The sequence below is a fragment of the Piliocolobus tephrosceles genome, chromosome 16 (assembly GCF_002776525.5).
Source record: "Piliocolobus tephrosceles isolate RC106 chromosome 16, ASM277652v3, whole genome shotgun sequence".
NCBI classification, from domain to species: Eukaryota; Metazoa; Chordata; class Mammalia; order Primates; family Cercopithecidae; genus Piliocolobus; species Piliocolobus tephrosceles.
This window is the reverse complement of record NC_045449.1, coordinates 9,385,470-9,399,343: the sequence shown is the minus strand read 5'-3', so window position 1 is coordinate 9,399,343 and position 13,874 is coordinate 9,385,470. Positions and strand designations below refer to the sequence as shown.

The window sequence follows — 13,874 nt, the reverse complement described above, 5'->3', positions numbered from 1 at the left end:
TGCTGTCTACTATAGTAGCCACAGGCCACTTGTAGCTATTAAGCACTTATAATGTGGCTAGTCTGAATTAAGATGTACTATAAGTACAAGGTAACACTGAACTTGGAAGATATGGTGCCAGAAAAAAGGATTCAAAATATCTTGCCAATAATTTCTATATTGATTACATATTGAAATGATAATATCTGGATATATTGGGTTAAATAAAATATGCCATTGTTCCTTTTTACTTTTTCAGAATTACAGGCATGGTTCACATTACATTTCTATCAGGCCTTGTCTAGAAATCAGACTGATGCACTCAGGGTGAACACACCTCAAGAGTGATTGGAATCATTTCTGGCCTGGGCACAGTGGCTCACGCCTGTAATCCCGGCACTTTGGGAAGCCGAGGAGTGTGGATCATGAGGTCAGGAGATCAAGACCATCCTGGCTAACACGGTGAAACCCTGTCTCTACTAAAAATACACAAAACTAGCCGGGCGTGGTGGCTGGCTCCTGTAGTCCCAGCTACTCAGGTGGCTGAGGCAGGAGAATGGCATGAACCTGGGAGGTGGAGCTTGCAGTGAGCCTAGATCGCGCCACTGCACTAGACGCCATCTCAAAAAAAGTCATTTCTGGTGACTAAGTAGAATACAAAACAATTGCCTAAATTGACATGGATGTCCATAGAATTTACCTCTCACAGGGTGGTTGCCCCTTCTCTGATTCAGAGTTTTTAGAAATGGGAGACTTCGGAAAGGGCCTTCTCTAACCAGGTGAGAACTTGGAGGAGTCAGCAGCCACTGGTCCTAGGAGTGCAGTTTTATGTGCTATAGCGCTTGGGTCCATAGCACGAGTCAGCTCAACTGAAAAGCACAGGAATGATGTCAGTATATCCTGGAGGTTAGATTGATCCAGAAGCAGTTTTTCTTTGGCCAGAGGAGCAGGAATTGCTGGAGCAGAGTTACAGCCTTCAACAAGAAAGGAAAGAACCTCACAGGCAGCAGACACGCTTTTCGACTCTATTTTAAGAAAATTAAAAATGAGCACCTGCACCCAGGGCTTTCTCTCCAGGCCAGGCACCCCCCAGCCTCCTAGGACTCTGGGCTCCCGGCAGGCGTCTTCCCTCTGTGTCCACCTTAACAGAGCTCCTGGCTCAGAGCTCCACTGTGTCTATGAGCCAACAGTTGCCACTCTGTCGTTATTTGTGTGTTTAATATCCCTCGAGGCAGCCGCAGCCACGGCCAAGCTGCTTGCCTAGGCTGTCCAAGTCATCTCCCTAGGTATTATTTATTCTTTTGGTTAGTGCTCTGGTTACAGAGTTACTGAGGAATTGAGTAGTCTACCCCAACAGCATTTTCCACCCCGTTATTTTTCAAGTGCAATTTTGTAGGATGTGAGATTTTTCAGGAACGTATATATCACATTAGAGCAGACATACCGACATGGATTTTTGTCCTGCTCCTTCAGCAGACAGGTCTCAGGATGTCCAGGCGACTGCCTGCCACACCGGGGAGGCGTGTTCCTGGCATCACACAGCAGACTCGGGTTCAGACTGTTGTGCATAGTGGTCAGGTGTGGCTGGATCAAGACTGCTACCCCTGTGACATGGTGTGATAGATAGATCTCATGGTCCGCCTGGGAAAACGAGTCTGCCACATATACAATGTTATTTCTATGGGAAGCATGTATTTAGGCTTTCTTGAGTTCTAAACAACTAAGCCACGAATACCCTTTTGGAATTCATTCTCTTTGCAAATTGGCGAATACCCAGAAGCCTCCACATAGCAACTCTCTTACTTCCACCTGAGGAAATAGGAAATGTGAACTTTGGGAAGCTGAAGGTAGCTATAAAAATCACAGAAATTCAAAGGTAATTAGTGGTGAAATGAGAATTTCAGATTATCTTTTTTAATTTTTTACTTATTTTTATTTTTTTTAAGACAGAGTCTTGCTCTGTGACCCAGGCTGGAGTGCAGTGGTGCAATCTCGGCTTACTTCCACCTCTGCCTCCCAGGTTCATGCCATTCTCCTGCCGCAGCCCCCCGAGTAGCTGGGACTACAGGTGCCCACCACCATGCCTGGCTAATTTTTTGTATTTTTTTAGTAGAGACGGGGTTTCACCATGTTAGCCAGGATGGTCTCGATCTCCTGACTTCGTGATCCGCCTGCCTCGGCCTCCCAAAGTGCTGGGATTATAGGTGTGAGCCACTGCGCCCAGCCTCTCTCTTAACTAGTAAGAGATACACTGGTGATACTAGGTGTATCTCTTTCTAGATATAACTTACATTGAATTATTTTGTTTGCTCAGTGTAAAACCTCTGAAAATCTTCAGAGGATAAAATTTACCACCGCCATTTTTTATTTTACTTTATTTTTTGAGACGGTCTCGCACTGTCACCCAGACTGGAGTGCAGTGGCACAATCATAAGGTCACTGCAGCCTCTATCTCCCAGGCTCAGGTGATCCTTTCACTTTAGCCTCCTGAGTAGCTAAGACCACAGGCATGTGCCACCATGCCTGGCTAATTTTTTAAATTTTTACTAGAGACAAGGTCTCACTATGTTGCCCAGGCAGGTCTTTAGTTTTTATTTTTATTTATTTATTGTTTTCGAGATGGAGTTTTGTTCGGTGAACCAGGCAGTGCAATGGCATGATCTTGGCTCACTGCAACCTCTGCTTCCTGGGTTCAAGCAATTATCCTGCCTCAGCCTCCCAGGTAGCTGGGACTACAGATGCTCACCACCACGCCCAGCTAATTTTTGCATTTTTAGTAGAGACAGGGTTTCGCCATATTGGTCAGGTGGGTCTCAAACTGCTGACCTCAGGTGATCCACCCACCTCAGCTTCCCGAAATGTTGGGTTTACAGGCGTGAGCCATTGTACCTGGCGTTGGGCAGGTCTTGAGCTCTTAAGCAATCCTCCTGCCTCGGCTTCCCAAAGTGCTAAGATTTTCAGGTGCAAGCCACCGCGCTCGATCCCCAGTTCTTTATTAGCATAGAAGAAATCCTTTAAAACGTTGAATTCAGCATTTTGGGGCTACGTAGGCATTGTATCAGATTGAAAGACAGATCATCTAGGCTGTAATTAACAGGGTGCTTTTTAGTGGTTGGCTGATCTACTTAAGAAGAGAGAGACAGTTATAGGATGAAGGATGAGATTTGGAGCCATGTTTCAGCTGTGTGTGTGTGTATGTATGCATGCGTGCGTGCTTGCGTACATGCATGCAAGAGAGAGATTGAGACTGGCTCATCTGTAGACATCTAAGCCTTTAGATTTGTATACTGAGCTTTTTTCTGGCCTGGGCTGAAGTCCCTAGCTCCAATATGTGCTAGGGATCTGAGCTTGGAGGGACATTAGTGGACTATTTCAGATTGTCATCCATGCTTAGTAGAACTTGTGAAGCTGTACAGTTTGTCACTTAACTAGAAGAAAGAACTAAATGCTGTACCGCAATTATTTTGCAACTGTTACTGAAGATAACATCTTAATGCATGGAGATTTTGATCATGATCGATTGTAATGAACATTTTTTACATGATTGGCTGTTCACCGTGAAAACCTTTTGAGTGGTAACGTTTAAAGTCCGTGTCATGCTCAGTAGCTCAATGGCTGGTAGCGATTATCATTAAGTGCAGTTATTAAGCGGAGTGCCCCCCCCCCTTGCTTCAGGTGCACCTTTTTATTTTAATGACAGTCAGAAGAATCATGTCATTTACTATTCAGACATTAACAGTATACATAATTTTTTCATTATATTAACAGTATACATAATTTATAAATACAAATAAATCATCATGTATTATATGATTAAAATGAATGAACCCGAACAGGAGCCTGTGTGATAAGTTATTGAGGTTTTTGTAAATCTAAAGTATTGAGATTTTTGTGACGTTACTGAGATTTTGTTGAATGATGACTGCCTAGAAGACATTCTTTCTCTTTACTGTGTTGGATGATATAATGTAGTGTTTCAGACAAAAAGCCAACTGATTAGAAAGAACATATTGACAAGAGGCCAGATTTGCTCATTATTTAATACAGAAGATTTGAAAAAAATATACTTTCTCTTAGAAACTGTGGCCTGGATCCCACCCCATAAAAATCCTGGTCATTCATCAGTATCAGCCACAGGTACTGCCTCATTCATGAATCTTTTCCTGTGTTTCCCCGATTGGAGATGATCTCTTCATCCTCTACACTCTAGCACTTTTAATATCTCTTGTGTTATGTGGTATTCTTCGCTTTGGATGATTTATAGTTATTAGAAATTCGTTTTTTCTCTGCTAAATTTCTCACTCCTTAAGGGAAGGGCACTGTCAGATCCTTGCATCCTCAGAAGATATACAAAGTGCTTTGTACCTAGGCAGCACCGAGAAAGATGATATTCTCGGTTTTGGATTGATTCCTCAGTTAAATCTGTGTGTAACTTTTTGAAGAAAATGCACTACAAGTATCTACCATGCCCCAGTGACCTGTCCAGAATGCTTCTATGAGAAAGCTGATTCTGTAACTAGAGGTTGATCAAGAATGGGCCAGGCATGACCTCGAGAGAAGAGGAATACGGATCTGGAAACCAGAGTGTCACAGTGGAAGAAGACGGGACTGAGGGAGAATGGAGATCCTGACTGGAGGCAGAGGCAGGAAGGCCAGGCGCCTTCCTGTTGACAGGGAGCTTCAGCAGCACGTTTTGAGGACTGAGGGAGAGGGTTGAAGGATAAACCGGTTGAGAAAGTAGGCAGGGCCCCAATCTTGCAGGGACCCAAAACAGAGCAGAAGCTTAGGCCCCAGAGAACGAGGAATGCTGTCTGTTCCCAGCACTGGGCGGATGCAAAAATGCCTTGCTGCCTGGCCACCCTGCTGTTATTCTGTTGTCAAGGCTCAGGAGTGACGGTCAACCCAGCTCCATACCTTAGGGGGTCGCCCAGCCAGGGAGCCCAAGGTGTTGCTAGAGTTGAGGGGTGGGAAAAATATGGTCTTGGAGCAATTCTTTCACAGCCTGTGGTAGGTGGCAGTTTTATGAGGTCAGCACATCTGGAAAATGTTTAGAGGCCATCAGGATGCGTAGATAAACCCTACAAACCAACCTGTCATGGCTGACTTGTGTGCTGAAGCCTAAGTCCTCGCCATAGTGAGCTCTGTGGCAGTAGAAGATTTGCAGTGTCCTGTGGCTGACAGATGTGGTATGCTTCTCAGTAATAATCAGTGGAAAACTAGGATCGAAACTCAGCCCGTGGCTGACATGGACGGCGTGTTAAAAGATGGTCTGGTGCAGCGTCTAGCTTTCTGGCAGAAAAAATTCTAACCTGTGGCACAGTGTTTTTCTTTTATCTTTGGAGGATCACTGACCTGCAAGGGTAAAAAAATAAAATAATTGAAAGCGCGTAAAAAGACATAACTCATGTCCCGTGTTAACATAGCATTTTGCTTTGAATTTTCTTCCTTAAAAACATAACATTTGGCTGGGCGTGGTGGCTCTCGCCTGTAATCCTAGCACTTCGGGAGGTTGAGGTGGGTGGATCACAAGGTCAGGAGTTTGAGACCAGCCTGACCGACATGGTGAAATGCCATCTCTACTAAAAATACAAAAATTAGCCGGGCATGGTGGCGCGTGACTGTAATCCCAGCTACTCAGGAGGCTGAGGCAGGAGGATTGCTTGAACCCGGGAGGTGGAAGTTGCAGTGGGCCGAGATCGTGCCACTGCATTCCAGCCTGGATGACAGAGAGACTCCATCTCAAACAACAACAACAACAAATAACATTTTCTTCATTATTACTTCTAAAAACAGACTTATAAAGAAGAAAACAGACCATAGTTTCCTCATTTAGCTAACACTTTTTGACAGTGCCAATAAGGAAATGGATATTTAAGGTTGGGAATTACACAGATAGTACAGAAAGGTACAAAATGAAAAGTGAACATTTCTTGTGATTCTGGGGAAAGTTGTACCCAGATATGTATGTATGCACTTATTTATGGGTTATTTTTTAAGGGGAAAGGAATATATACAACATGCATTGTATGCTTTTGCTTTTTTAGCCTAATTAATCCCAGAGGTGTTTCTTTATCACCACGTACAGATTTACTTGATTCTTCTGAGGAGCTGCGTGGTATTACATAGTATATGTTTGCTGTAAGTTAACCAGTCCTCTAATGACAGACATTTTATTTCCAGTATTTTTCTTCCCTAAACAGTGCTTCAGTGACCATTAATACAAGCTGATTTGGAAAATCGCCACTTCTGAAGGTAGATGGTATAAACTAGGGGTCAGCAAACTTTGTCGCCAAAGGGCCAGATAGTAAGCTTTGCGGGTCAGGCCGTGTGATCTGTGTTGCAGCTATTCACCATTGCAGTTATAGTGCAAAAGCAGCCATGGCTGCAGAAACAGAATGTGGCATATCCGTACAATGCAATATTATTCAGCCATAAATAGGAATGAATACTGACACATGGAACAACACGGATGAACCTTGAAAACATCCTGCCAAGTGAAAGAAGCTGGACACAAAAGGCCACGTATCGTATGATTCCATTTATATGAAATATCTATACCAGGTGAATCCATGGAGCCATAACTCAGATTGGTGATGCCAGGAGCTAGGGAGAGGGGATGTTCTCACATTGCTGTAACGAACTACCTGAGATGGCCTTGGCCGGGCATGGTGGCTCACGCCTGTAATCCCAGCACTTTGGGAGGCCAAGGTGGGTGGATCACCTGAGGTCAGGAGTTCAAGACCAGCCTGGCCAACACAGCGAAACCCTGTCTCTACTAAAAAAATACAAAAATTATTCGGGTGTGGTGGTGCATGCCTGTAATCCCAGTTACTCGGGAGGCTGGGGCAGGAGAATTGGTTGAACCCAAGAGGCAGAGGTTGCAGTGAGCCAAGATCACGCCTTTGCACTCCAGCCTGGGCAACAAGAGTGAAACTCTGTCTCAAAAGAAAAAAAAAAAAAAACTACCTGAATGTGGGTAAATTATAAAGAAAAGTGTTTTGATTGGCTCATGGTTCCACAGGCTTCACAGGAAGCATGGCACGGGGAGGCCTCAGGGAACTTACAATCATGGCAGAAGACAAAGGGAAAGCTGGCACGTCCTACATGGCTGGAGTAGGAGGAAGAGAGAACAAAGGGGAAGGTGCTCCGCTTTCAAACAGCCAGATCTTTGAGAACTCGATCAGAACAGCATGGGGGAAGTTCACCCCCTGACTCAGTCACCTCCCAACAGGCCTCTCCTTCAACATGTGGGGATTACAATTTGACATGAGATTTGAGTGAGGACACAGAGCCAAATCGTGTCAGGCAGCCATGGGGGAGCAGCTGTTTAATGGGTATGGGTTTCCTTTCATAGTGAAGAAAGAAGAGTTTGAAAATAGATGGGGGTGGTGGTGGTTCAGTGTTGCGGATGTACTAAATGCCACTGATTTGTTCAGTTTAAAATGGCCAATTTCATGTTATACGAATTTCACCTCAATAAAAGAACACCTAGTTCATACCCAGGAGCAGGGGACAGGATAAAGCAGCCAGGGAAACCATGTAAAGGCATAAGCATGGCTGTATTCTGATACATTGTATTATAAGCCTTTTTTACAGCAAGAGAAGGTGTGCCAGCTCTGGCCTGGATGATCTGCAAAAAAAAAAATTTTTTTTTTTTGAGATGGGGTTTTGCTCTTGTTGCCCAGGCTGGAGTGCAATGGCACGATCTCGGCTCACCGCAACCTCCGCCTCCCGGGTTCAAGCGATTCTCCTGCCTCAGCCTTCCTAGTAGTTGGGATTACAGGCACGCACCATGACGCCCGACTAATGTTGTATTTTTAGTAGAGACGGAGTTTCTCCATGTTGGTCAGGCTGGTCTCAAACACCCAACCTCAGGTAATCTGCCTGCCTCAGCCTCCCAAAGTGGTGGGATTACAGGTGTGAGCCACCGTGCCCAGCCAAAAAAAAATTTATAATAATGCGAAGGTTAGGTTAGGGACAGGTATAGGATTGAGATGCAAGGACTCGAGTCGGGGAAACGAATTAGGAGGCTATTGCAATAGTCCAGTTGTGTTTCTTCATTTTGGGGGAGGTCATGGAGTCCTCTGAGAAACTGGTAGAACACTGGGACTCGTCTCCATTTCCACCCCCTAATGTACTTACACACATGCACGTAAATGTTGCCTAGGAAAATGACCGTCCACAACTCTAAGTTGAGAGACTCTGTTCTGGTTGAGTAAAACAAGAGTGCAAACCCTCATCAATAGACTGAAGACTGAAAATAAGCCATTGGAATTTTCAAGTAGGTCACTGATTACCTCAGCAGGAACACTGTCCCCAGAATAATCGCGCCTCAAGCTCAGTTGTAGTGGGTTGTGAGCGTATGAGGATTCAAGTTGTGGGGACAGAATTGTAGACTTAACCTCTCAAGAGGGTTGGTGTTGAAAGGAAGAAGGAAGCTTAGTAAGCATGAGCGTGAGGGCTGGTTTAATAGAATGGAGAGGCTGGAGCATGTCTATGGACTGAGAAACGGGCCAGAACCAAGAAGGTGAAGATGCAGGAGAGTGCTGTGGGTGGGCCACGGTGGCAGCAGATAAGTGAGGGTCCTCCCTGGAGGAGGAGAGGGGACATTTAGAATGGAACTGATAGGCACCTATAGGTAAGATTACCAGTGGAAGGAAGAGAACTAACTTGGCAGAGCCTTGCCCTTTAGGAAATAATTGATGAGAACACCTGCTGAGAAAAATGGAGGTGCCTGTGGGGTCACAGGCTTCAGAGAACTGCAGAGGTTCAGGGCAGCTGCTGTGGGCAAGGGTTTCTGAGTCCCTGGGGGCTGATGTTGAGTATAATTGATGAGTTCCCAGGACTCCTTCAGTCAACGAATATTTCCTGAGTGTGGTCCCTGTGCCGTGGGGTTACCCATCTAAGAATAGGCGTTGAGCTCATGCTTTTCTAATTTTTCACCAAGAATGTTGTAAGAGAGACTGTGAGAAGTGTGACTAATTCATCTAAACAGCCCAGCACTAGTATTTCAGAACGGGTTTAAGTGGGTTCCGCAGATTGGTTCTTGATAGTTTAATGCCACTGTACAATACCATGGTAGTTTAGTCAAATGGGCAATGAGGGTAACCTTTACACCATTACTGAAAAGTTAGCCTATGTCAAAAGAAAAGATTTCTACATAGATAATTTCCTGTTTCCTCTGAAGTTTCCGTGAATCTCACAGGATTTTGCAGTTAGACCGGATATGTATTTCTGCTCACTCTTCTCACCACCTGTTTTAAGTAAAATTGAGGTCCGTAAGAGCAAAGTAGAGCTCAATGAGCTCAGAAAACACAGTCTTCTCAGTGGAGGTTAAGTTTGGAGTCTCATCCTGAGGCCATGACCGTTTATGGACCCAGTGACCAACTCTGCTAACAGAAAGGTTTTCACCCTGCAATGTAAGAAGCTGTTGGAATTCTTAGAGCATTCCTAATACTTAATATCTACCTCCCATTTGTTGTCATTTTTGCTGTTGAAATTCAGCTTCCACCTTTCTCCTGTGAATAATCCTAGCTAGTCCCATGTATTTTCTGGGATCTGTAGTCCACTCCCCAAAACACACCTTGTTGAAAAGGTGATTGAATTTAATTGGCCTCTTATAAGGTAAATTCGAAACCATTAATTCTAAATCAAAGCAATTAATGGTGGTTTATGCCTATACAATCCCGGCTTCCTTGGGAGGCTGAGGTGGGAGGATCACTTGAGGCCAGGAGTCTGAGATCACCTTGGGCGACCTCAACATAGTGAGACCCTGTGTCTAAGAAAAAAAAATTTTTTTTTTTTTTGAGACGGAGTCTCGCTCTGTCACCCAGGCTGGAGTACAGTGGCCGGATCTCAGCTCACTGCAAGCCCCGCCTCCCGGGTTTACGCCATTCTCCTGCCTCAGCCTCCCGAGTAGCTGGGACTACAGGCGCCCGCCACCTCGCCCGGCTCGTTTTTTGTATTTTTTAGTAGAGACGGGGTTTCACTGTGTTAGCCAGGATGGTCTCGATCTCCTGACCTCGTGATCCGCCCATCTTGGCCTCCCAAAGTGCTGGGATTACAGGCTTGAGCCACTGCGCCCGGCCAGAAAAAAATTTTTAATAAAATAATGAACTGGGCATGGTGATACATACCTCTACCCAGGACTTTGGGAGGCTGAGGCAGGAGGATCACTTGGGGCCAAGAGTTCTGGAGCAGCTTGAACAACATAGTGAGAACCCTATTTCTATAAAACAATTTAAAAATGGCACAGGTCTGTAGTCCCAGCTACTAAGGAGGTTGAAGTGGTAGGATTGCTGGAGCCCAGGAGGTTGAGGCTGCAGTGAACGGTGATGGTGCCATTGCACTCTAGCCAGAGGTGACAGAGTCCATCTCTTTAAAAAAAAAAAAAAAAGAAAGAAAAATGGGGGAGGGGGCAAAAAATGAAAGCATTAATTCTCAAATGTCCCTCCACACCCCCCCCTTTTTTTTTGAGACAGAGTCATGCTCTGTTGCCCAGACAGGAGTGCAGTGGTGCCATCTCAGCTCACTGCAAGCTCCGCCTCCCGGGTTCAAGCCATTCTCCTGCCTCAGCCTCCTGAGTAGCTGGGACTACAGGCACCCGCCACCATGCCCGGCTAATTTTTTGTATTTTTAGTAGAGACAGGGTTTCACCGTGTTAGCCAGGATGGTCTCAATCTCCTGACCTCGTGATCTGCCCACCTCGGCCTCCCAAAGTGCTGGGATTACAGGCGTGAGCCACTGTGCCTGGCCTATTTTTTTTTTTTTAGAAAAATGGACAGAACCTGGTAAAAGGGCATTCTCTGAGGAGAAAGTAGTCCCTTGCACTTAATTTCTTGACTAAATCCTCTTAGCTTGTCTCTGCTGGCACATCGTTAGAACCATCTCCTAAAGGGGATGTATCCTGTGCTTACTCAACTTTCACTGCACGTTAGAATCATCTTGAGAGTTCTAAAATCCTAATGTCTGGGCTGCACCCTATAGCAATGAGTTGTTTTTCCCTCCTGACAACAAATATGCGGTGGCTTTTCCAACACCACTTCTTTGATTCCTTGCCATCATTTGGCTGTGCTACAATCCAGTTCAATTCTGGCTCTAATTAGCATCAGACTCCACAGGTTGACGGGCTCTGTCTCACAAGGCTGCCCTCACTTCAGATACCAGTTGCAAGCACTGGGTCTCCAGTTCACCTGTACTTCTGTCCAAGGTGGCTACAAACTGGAGGTTCCCACAACCTTCTGCCGAGTCTGATGATTTGCTGGAACAACTCACAGAACTCAGGAAAATGCTACACTATTTTGTTATCAGGGATACAAGGAACAGCCTGATGAAGAGGCACTTAGGGCAAGGTCCAGAAGGGTCCCAAGCGCAGGAACTCCTGTCCCCGTGGAGTCAGCATGTGACCCCCTTCTGGCACAGGGATGCATTTGCCTACTCAGAAGCTCTCTGAGTCCCATCATTTAGGGGTGTTCGTGGAGGTTCCATTACGTAGGCATGATTGGTTACATTGTTGGCCATTTGTGATTGACATCGGTCTCCAGTTTGACTCACCCACCTCCTTAGAGGTTGGGTTTGGGGACTGAAAGATCCAACTCTCTAATCACATGGTTGGTTCCTTCTGGAGACAAGTCTGCATCCTGAAGCTATCTAGGGCCCCACTGAAGGTCACCTCCTTAGCATAAACTCAGATATGTTTATACAGCAGACTTAATGAGGGGTTTGTTATGAATAACAAAAGACACTCCTATTAGTAAGGAAATTGCAAGAGTTTTAGGAGCTTTGTGCCAGGAGCTGGGGACAAAGACAAATAGATTTTTTATTATACCCCAACTAACTAAATCAGAATTCCTGGGAGTAGGAAACAGGCATCTGGAATTTTAAAGCTCCTCTAGGTGATTCCAGTGTGCATCTAAATTTGAGAAGCATTGTCCTTGGCAATGGTTTTATAGGCTTAGCATTAAATGAAAAAAAAAAAAAAAAACTAAGGCTTTGGCCCTACCTGTGTAATCACCCAACATGTTCTTTTTGTCCACTACACAGACAAAACCAATTCACTGAGACAGCGTTACTGCAATAGAGAAAGAGTTTGATGCAGAGCCAACCAAGCAGAAGGACAGAAATTGATGACTCAGATCAGCTTTCCAGAAAGCTTGGGTTTTCAAGAATAGTTTGGTAGGCAGGGACCTAGGTAATGGGCGCTGCTGATTGGCTGGAGGGGAACACATAGGGGTGTGGAAAACAGTCCTTGTGCACTGAGTCAGCCTCTAGGTAGGGGGCCACAGGACCTGCTGAGTCATGAGTCACAGGTCTGAGTCGAGACAGTTGGTTGCCAGAATGCAAAAATCTGAAAAACATCTCAAAAGATCAATCTTGAGTTCTACAATGGTGATGTAATCTATCGGAACAATTGGGAGAGTTAGAAATCTTGTGACCTCCAATACAGTGGCTGGTTTTCCTCTAACTATGCCTACATTTTAGTGGAATTCAAGCCCCTTGCATAATCCTAATCTCATGGGATTTCATTAGTTTTTTTCCAAAGGTGGTTTCAGTCCCTGAGCAAGGAGGGGGTTTGTTTTAGGGAAATAACTATTATCATCCTGGTTTAAAAATTAAACTGCAGGCCGGGTGTGGCGGCTCATGCCTGTAATCCTAGCACTTTGGGAGGCCAAGGTAGGCAGCTCAGTAGGTCAGGAGTTCAAGACCAGCCTGGCCAAGATGGTGAAATCCTGTCCCTACTAAAAATACAAAAATTAGCCAGGTTTGGTGGCACACGCCTGTAATCCCGGCTACTCGGGAGGCCAAGGCAGAGAATTGCTTGAACCTGGGAGGTGGAGGTTTCAGTGAACCGAGATCACGCCACTGCACTCCAGCCTGGGTGACAGAGTAAGACTCCGTCTTAAAAAAAAAAAAAAAAAAAAAAAAAAATTAAACTACAAACTAAATTCCTCCCATAGTTAATTTGGCCTGTGTCCAGGACTGAGCAAGGACAGCCAGCCTGTGAGGCTAGAAGCAGGATGGAGTCAGCCATGCTACCTTTGTCTCAATGTCATCATCTCACCCGAGTCCAATCAAGTCGGGATCTCTGAGAATGAAGCCTAGGTAAGGTATGACTTACAAGAGCCCACATGCTTTTAATGTGCAACCAGGGCTGAGAAGTGGGTATAATGTAACAGGAAACCACATCAGCACAGCTCCGGAGACACTTGGAGATAGGGAATGAGCGCTCAAGGGAAATGACTGCCTGGAGTGGCCCAAGTGGGGTTCATTATAAAGTTGTAAATAAATCCAGGAGAACTCATTACTGTTACAAGCAAGAGGGGCCAGGACAAAGACTTGAAAAAACTCCAAAAGAAGAAAGGATGCCAGCATAGAAGCTGGAAATGGGTTAGTGTGTTATCTTGGGATTTGTAGATGAGAGTTTTCAAAGGCTGGGCGAACAGCCTGTTTCAAAAGCCGCAAAGAAGCTGGATAAGATGATCCAGAAGAAAAGCCATTGCTTTTGTAACAGTCATGTCCCAGGGTCACTGATGGGTTCACTGGAGTATGTAGAGTAGAAGCCAGGTTCTAGGACCTTATTTGAGGCTACAGATACCAGGAACGTGTTAACGAAAGGAAGGTGCAAACTAACACAGGAGAACACTAGGGAGGGCATCAATATCAAGTGAAGCATCTTGAGGTTCCATTTTATAATTAGGTTATGACACATGGAGAGGAACCCAGGCTGATGTGTTTAAAGGCAGAAGGAAAGATGCCTGGAGAAAGGAAAAGAGGTTTGAAGATGCTGGAAAAAGAGGCTGTTGTCCACCAACCTTGTTACAGCTGTGTATTGAGGCCTATTGTCCTTCAGGCTGTGGGATGGGGTGGAATGCAGAACTCAGGCCGGGCGCAGTGGC

The 13,874-nt window shown here is 45.2% G+C and overlaps 1 protein-coding gene across 3 annotated transcripts in view; it reads left to right on the top strand.

The window, feature by feature from the left end:
* Positions 1 to 13,874, top strand: part of STX8 (syntaxin 8) — a 313,076-nt gene that overhangs the window by 140,680 nt on the left and 158,522 nt on the right. The gene's annotated exons all lie outside the window — the stretch shown is intronic.